The sequence below is a fragment of the Schistocerca nitens genome, chromosome 1 (genome assembly GCF_023898315.1).
Source record: "Schistocerca nitens isolate TAMUIC-IGC-003100 chromosome 1, iqSchNite1.1, whole genome shotgun sequence".
NCBI classification, from domain to species: Eukaryota; Metazoa; Arthropoda; class Insecta; order Orthoptera; family Acrididae; genus Schistocerca; species Schistocerca nitens.
This window is the reverse complement of record NC_064614.1, coordinates 939,715,456-939,723,103: the sequence shown is the minus strand read 5'-3', so window position 1 is coordinate 939,723,103 and position 7,648 is coordinate 939,715,456. Positions and strand designations below refer to the sequence as shown.

Here is a 7,648-nt window from a genome sequence, read left to right as displayed (position 1 = left end):
TTCTTGTCAAATTCAATATTGCCTCTCCGGACCATTATTCGGGGCTGCTACGCATCGTCTGGTGACAGCTGCCTCCAATTCAACATTGTGCCGAACTTCTCATCCAACAGCGTGTCCTTCGTGGTATCGAATAAAGCTTAACCAGACAGAGCGAGAACTGGTGAACATGGTGGGTGTGGTACAACAACTAACCTCATGGATGTCAACTTTGTAGCTGTGGCATTTTTGGTGTGGGCCAGACAGTCTTGTGCTGCAGGAGCACTCCTTTCGACCACCTTCCCCGACGCCTATGCTGAATCCTGTTTCTGTTTTGACTTCTTCCTTCCACAAAAACCATGCGATCGAACTTTGTCCATGATAATCACCTTCCGTCTTGTCCATAGCTTTCTCCACATAACAACAAATGAGGCCGCCCTTTTACTACAAACATTGTTTACAACTGCCATCTAGTGTCTGCTTGGTGTACTAGAATCAGTTCATCGTACCACGAAAGGACGTGGTTATAGTTCGAGTGGTTTTGTAAAACAATGCAATTGTAAACCATTTCTGAATGCCTGTCGTAGCGCTCTGGTGATGATCGCGTACGTATTCCACCAACCACCGTAGCCATGGCGTCAGGTGGAAGGACTCGAGGCCAGCCTCACTACAGGAGGACCACAACGTAACTGAGACATACAAGCAATCAGACATGCTTCCCTGATCATGACTGACAACAAAGGTTATACACAGCCACCTGTAGCTGTGGGAGGGAGCGATAGTCGAGTGGTACCCCCCTTTCGTCTCGGTCTCTCTCACCTTTCACTTTCCCCTCCTTGGGGAAGTGTATAGAGGAGTTTGTAGTCTGTTGTCTTTTACTCCACAATGTGTGTTGTGGGTGTGTGATTGTCTTTGACTGTTTTGGCTGTCTGTGGGTTGTGTTGGTGTTCTGGTGGTGTCTAGTACTTGCCTGAGATTGACGAGATGTTTGCTATTTTAAGGATTGAGGACTGGTGTTAGGGTTTGGAGATTTTTGGGATTTTTCTCTTCGACTTAGTCGTCGAAGATCGTCATAGGGCGTTTGTGCTTATCGCGGGGCATGTCATACCGACCTGAGGAGTGGATGAGGTTGTTTCCAGATCTGAAAGAGCTCTCGTAGAAAGCCCTTGCCAGATCCTGGGATCTTCCTTTGAGGAGTGGGATTTCGGCAGCAGCGTGCAGGTCGTCTATGGGGAATCCCAGGGATAGATGCAGTGCCCTCATGAGGGCGCGGTTCTGCTGCCTCTGCAGTTTGTCCAGGTGCTGCTTTGCCGCGTATCCCCAGACAGGGAACGCATGCTCCATTACTGGCCGTATGAGGGCCTGATAGACGTTTAGTCCTACAGAGCAGGTAAGGGAGCTGGTTGTGTTGAGGACTGGGTATAGGGTGGACATTCTGGTGCAACCCTTTCTGTGGATCTCGTCTATACGGGGTTTCCACGTTAGTCTCGAGTCCAAAGTTACGCCGAGATCCTTGGCGGATCTGCGGCAGGGGAGTCGGGATCCATGAAGGCGCAGCTGAAGGGGGGAGGGGGGGGGGGGGGGTTCCGCGTCTTTCCGAGTCTCCGGGTGATCAGCATAGCCTGTGTCTTTTCAGGATTGATGGTGATGCGCCAGCGACGGGCCCAGGTTTCTGTGTTATCTAAATCACTTTGTAGCCTACGAATGACCAGGGCTTTATTCGCATTACGAGTGTAAAAGGCGGTGTCGTCAGCGTACTGTGCGGTGTGCACCAGGGGGGCTGTTGGAGAGTCCGCAGTGTACAGACAATACAAAACGGGCCTTAGGACCGATCCCGATGCCACCCCAGCACTAGTACGCCTTTTGGTGGAGGTGGCAGTTTCTACTTTGACGGAGAAGGTTCTGTTCGTGAGATACCTTTGGATTAACCTACTGTGCTATCGGGCTAGTGAATCCCTTAGGCGTCACGACCGCACCGCTGGCGTTCGTGGACCGCCTCGGAGAGCGGCCGTGTCGTGTGCAGCGGCCTGCTATCTAATCGCTGCTTCCTGTTTGGACGCCTCGTTAAAATATATGCCGCGAGCGCCCATGTGCCGGCGTGACGTCAGCGGCCGTTTGTTGTGTCCTCGGCGCTCAAAACAGCGCGCGCCGCGGCCCGCAAGCCTGTTGCTCTCCCGCCGCCGTTGCGCGCGGAGCTGCACGGCCGCAGGGTGCAGACGTTAAGTGTATGGTAGCTCCCAGATCCGGCACCTCGGGGTGTCAGAGAATCTTGTTTACGAGACTTCTTTACAGACTCTCATATGTACCATTCGCTGACGCAGCTAAACTGCAACGAGTACATTATCTGATCAAAAGTACTCGGACATCGCTGTTTAATCGGGAATTGATCATTAGACGTTGCGGGAGGCAGACCCGCCAGTAGAAAAGGAGGCGGGGAGTGGTGCAATAGAAGAAGAAAAGCAGTAGCAGCAAAATGAGTCGGTCACGAGAGCTCAGTGGACTGGCCATTCAGTATCACCTGAGTAACCAATCCCTCAGGTACATTTCACTCCTCTTAAAGACGTTCAAGTCGACGCTTGTATGATCTAATAGTGAAGTGGAAATGCGAAGGGACTACAGCTAAACCACGACGAGACAGATCTCGTGTACTGGCGGACAGGGATCGCAGATCATCGCGGATGCTGGTTTTGAAAATGGTATGAAATTAGCAGAAGGAATCACTCTTTGAGTTCCGTCGTGCTACCAGCAGTCAAGCTACACTACTGGCCATTAAAATTGCTACACCAAGAAGAAATGCAGATGATAAACGGGTATTCATTGGACAAATGTAATATACTAGAACTGACATGTGATTGCATTTTCACGCAATTTTGGTGCATAGATCGTGAGAAATCAGTACCTAAAACAACCACCTCTGGCTGTGATAACGGCCTTGATACGCCTGGGCATTGAGTCAGACAGAGCTTGGATGGCGTGTACAGGTACAGCTGCCCATGCAGCATAAACACGATACCACAGTCCATCAAGAGTAGTGACTGGCGTATTGTGACGAGCCAATTGCTCGGCCACCATTGACCAGACGTTTTCAATTGGTGAGAGATCTGGCGAATGTGCTGGCCAGGGCAGCAGTCGTACATTTTCTGTATCCAGAAAGGCCCGCACAGGACCTGCAACATGCGGTCGTGCACTATCCTGCTGAAATGTAGGGTTTCGCAGGGATCGGATGAAGGGTAGAGCCACGGGTCGTAACACATCTGTTCAAAGTGCCGTCAATGCGAACAAGAGGTGAACCGAGACGTATAACCAATGGCACCCCATACCATCACACCGGGAGATACGCCAGTATGGCGATGACGAATACACGCTTCCAATATGCGGTCACCGCGATGTCGCCAAACACGGATGCGACCATCATGATGCTGTAAACAGAACCTGGAGTCCTACGAAAAAATGACGTTTTGCCATTCGTGCACCCAGGTTCGTCGTTGAGTACACCATCGCAGGCGCTCCTGTCTGTGATGCAGCGTCAAGGGTAACCGCAGCCATGGTCTCCGAGCTGATAGTCCATGCTGCTGCAAACGTCGCCGAACTGTTCGTGCAGATGGTTGTTGTCTTGCAAACGTCCCCATCTGCTGACTCAGGGATCGAGACGTGGCTGCACGATCCGTTACAGCCATGCGGATAAGATGCCCGTCATCTCGACTGCTAGTGATACGAGGCCATTGGGAACCAGCACGGCGCCCCGTATTACCCACCTGAACCCACCGACTCCATATTCTGCTAACAGTCATTGGATCTCGACCAACGCGAGCAGCAATGTGGCGATACGATAAACCGCAATCGCGACAGGCTACAATCCGACCGTTATCAAAGGCGGATACGTGATGGTACGCATTTCTCCTCCTTACACGACGCATCACGACAACGTTTCACCAGGCAACGCCGGTCAACTGCTTTTTGTGTATGAGAAATCTGTTGGAAACTTTCCTCATGTCAGCACGTTGTAGGCGTCACGACCGGCGCCAACCTTGTGTGAATTCTCTGAAAAGCTAATGATTTGCATATCACAGCATCTTCTTCCTGTCGGTTAAATTTCGAGTCTGTAGCACGTCATCTTTGTGGTTTAGCAATTTTAATGGCCAGTAGTGTAATACAGTGGCTTGCATGGGGAATTAAAGAGGATGGCGAACAATGGTAGAGCAGCACATTTCTAAGCGACGTTAGTGGTGGTGTTAAGTGCGAAGCCACTGGACACTGACTGGGAATGAGTGATTTGGAGCGGTGAATCACGCTGTACTTTGTGGCAATCCGGTGCTAGGATAACGCTATACCCTGTGGCAAGGCGGTGCAAGGTTTTGGTTTTGGCGAAAGCTGGGAGAATGTTATCTGCCATCATGTGTAATGCTAACAGAGAAGTACAGAATGGTGATGTTATGGCATGGGGATATTTTTAGTTAAGATGTGATCCCCTTACTGCGCTAAAGAAAACCTTAGTGGAGAAGGATATCAGCACATTCTACAGTATTGTGGACTGCGTAGAGTGGAGGTTTTTATCAGCGTGACAATGTACCCTATCGTACAGCAACATCTGTGAGGCAATTGTATGCGGACAATAACATTCCTGAAATGGACTGACCTAACCAGACTCCCAGCCTGAAGTGAATGGAACAGTCTTAGGATAAGTCAGAACGTCGACAGGGAGCCAGTCTGGTTCATGGCCGTTCAGCCCCAGCTCGAAACTCCCGGAAATAGGGTGGGGCAAGGTCCAAGGCTCGGCCATCTCTACAGATGTCGTACAAGATACGCTCAATAGACATGAGAGCTGGTCGCAGGGTGCTCCCGATAAGGTCTCTCATGTTCGTGGAGTGTTCCTCGAACTGTTCTGATGTATTTCGCAAGCGATCTGGCAGTAGATTCTCTTAGGAAAGGTACAATTCACATGTGGGATGCTACACGCAAACAAACGGATGCTTGTGATCAAACAATATGTTCTTGTAGCGATCGTAGGTGACTGAAGGTTGCAGAAAGCTCAAAAAAAAAAAAAAAAAAAAAAAAAAAAAAAAAAAAAAAGCACTCCGTCTTCAGGCCACGAGTAGCCTACCGGGACCATTCGACCGCCGTGTCATCCTCAGAGGAGGATGCGGATAGGAGGGGCGTGGGGTCACCACACCGCTCTCCCGGTCGTTATGATGGTATTCTTGACCGAAGCCGCTATTATTCGGTCGAGTAGCTCCTCAATTGGCATCACGAGGCTGAGAACACCCCAAAAAATGGCAACAGCGCATGGCGGCCCGGATGGTCACCCATCCAAGTGCCGACCACGCCCGACAGCGCTTAACTTCGGTGATCTCACGAGAACCGGTCTAGCCACTGCGGCAAGGCCGTTGCCTGCAGAAAAATCAAGGAACTTTATTTCATTCCGTGTAAATATCTCATACTACCTGCCTCAACGCTGCTCCTTTGGAGAGTGAGACACATCGCCACAAGTGCTTTTCGACGTGCTTTCATCCCCCATCTCAATCGACTAAAGTTTCCCACGAGTTACTAGTCCAAGTGATCTTTTCTCCTAACACAGAGCATCCAATGATGGCAGTCCTGCCCCTGTACTTATCACCGTGTCATTTAACGGTGGTGAACAGAGGTACACATTTTTACCGATGGAGACGCACCACAGAAACAATGAAAACTAACAGAGGCAAGCCCTCCAGCCATACACTGTCGCACGCTCTCGTCCATGTTGTTTGATATTACATCGCTTGTAAAAATTAGCGCGGAAGTCGGTCGCCACCTTACCTTGTACTGTGCACTGGCATCTACTACCTTGGGGTTGGATGTGCCTCAAGTTGTTATACACTGAACGGCCAAAGAAACTGGTACACCTGCCTAATATCATGTAGGGCACCCGCGAACACGCAGAAGTGCCGCAACACTACGTGGCATGAACTCGATTAATGTCTGAAGTAGTACTGGAGGGAACTGACACCATGAATCCTGCAGGGCTGTCCGTAAATCCGTAAGAGTACGAGGTGATGGAGATCTCTTCTTAACAACACGTTGCAAGACTTTTCATATGTGCTCAATAATGTTCATGTATGGGGAGTTTCATAGAAGTGTTTAAACTCAGAAGAGTGTTCCTGCAGCCACTCTGTAGCAATTCTAGACGTCTGGTTTGTCGCATTGTCCTGCTGTATTTGCCCATGACCGTCGGAACGCATAATGGACATGAATGGATGCAGGTGATCAGACATGATGATTACGTACGTGTCGCCTGTCAGAGCAGTATCTAGACGTATCAGGTGTCCCATATCACTCCAACTGCACAAGCCCCACACCATTACAGAGCCTCCACCAGCTTTAACAGTCCTCTGCTGACATCCAGGGTCCATGGATTCATGAGGGTGTCTTCATACTAGTACACGTCCATCCGCTCGATACAATTTGAAACGAGACTCGTCCGACCAGGCAACATGTTTTCAGACATCAACAGTCCAATATCGATGTTGATAGGCCCAGGCGAGGCGTAAAGCTTTGTGTCGTGTTGTCATCAAGGGTACATGAGTGGGCCTTCGGCTCCGAAAACCCATTCCGATGATGTTTCGTTGAATTGTTCGCACACTGACACTTGTTGATGGCCCACCATTGTGACACTTGTTGATGGCCCAGCATTGAAACTGGCAGAAATTTGCACTTCTGTCACGTTGAACGATTCTCTTCAGTCGTCATTGGTCCCGTTCTTGCAGGATCTTTTTCCGGCGGCAGTGATGTCGGAGATGTGATATTTTTCCAGATTCCTGATATTCACGTTACACTCGTGTAATGGTCGTACGGGAAAATCCCCACTTTATCGCTTCCTCGGAGATGCTGTGTCCAATCGCTCGTCCGCCGACTGTAACATCACATTCAAACTCACTTAAATGGTGATAACCTGTCATTCTAGCAGCAGTAAGCGATCTAACAACTGCGCGAGACAGTTGTCTTATATAGGCGTTGCCGACCACAGTGCCGGCTTGCTCCTGTTTACATATCTCTGTATTTGAATAAGTATGCCTATACCAGTTTTTCTAGGGCTGTCGTGTCGCGGGAGGATGCACGCGACTATTGCGATGGCTGAAATTACGCGCGCACGACGTCTGCTCTGCGAACCGGCTGCCACCATACGCTGACGCAGCATGCGTAAGGATCAGCGCACAAACTGCCCTTTGCATTCATATCTCGTTTTCTGTCATGGTCAACAATATCTCTCATCTTGCTTTCAGAGTTGTTTCCCGCGCTTTCACCATTATGCACTCCGTAGGGGCTGGACAAACATTTTGTTCATCTTTAGAAAGTTTCATATTTCCGAGAAGGACAGACGATACTACGTGAAATCCGAAACTGTCAGTTGGTGCTAGCTCAGTCTGTAAAGGTTGCCTGTGCTTAATGGTTCGACGTATACTTATATAGGATGATTCCGGGATCGTCTTACAAACTTTCAGGGATAATGGAGAAGGGTAAGTGTACCAATTTGGATCTAGGGATCCTGCTCCGGAAACGACCGAGTGGAGTGTTATAAGTGAAAATTGTTCTGCTACCTGTGACAGTAGAATACATGCAGCGGTACTGTTGCTGCTAAACTTTGCCAACTTTGGGAGATGTAATTGTGGTCCAAAACAAGAAAAAAACATCTAGTAAA

The 7,648-nt window shown here is 49.5% G+C and overlaps 1 pseudogene; it reads right to left on the bottom strand.

Moving 5' to 3' along the window:
• Positions 1-5,247: 5,247 nt before the first annotated feature.
• On the bottom strand, positions 5,248-5,365 carry LOC126207757 (5S ribosomal RNA; annotated as a pseudogene).
• Between the last annotated feature and the right edge of the window lie 2,283 nt (positions 5,366-7,648).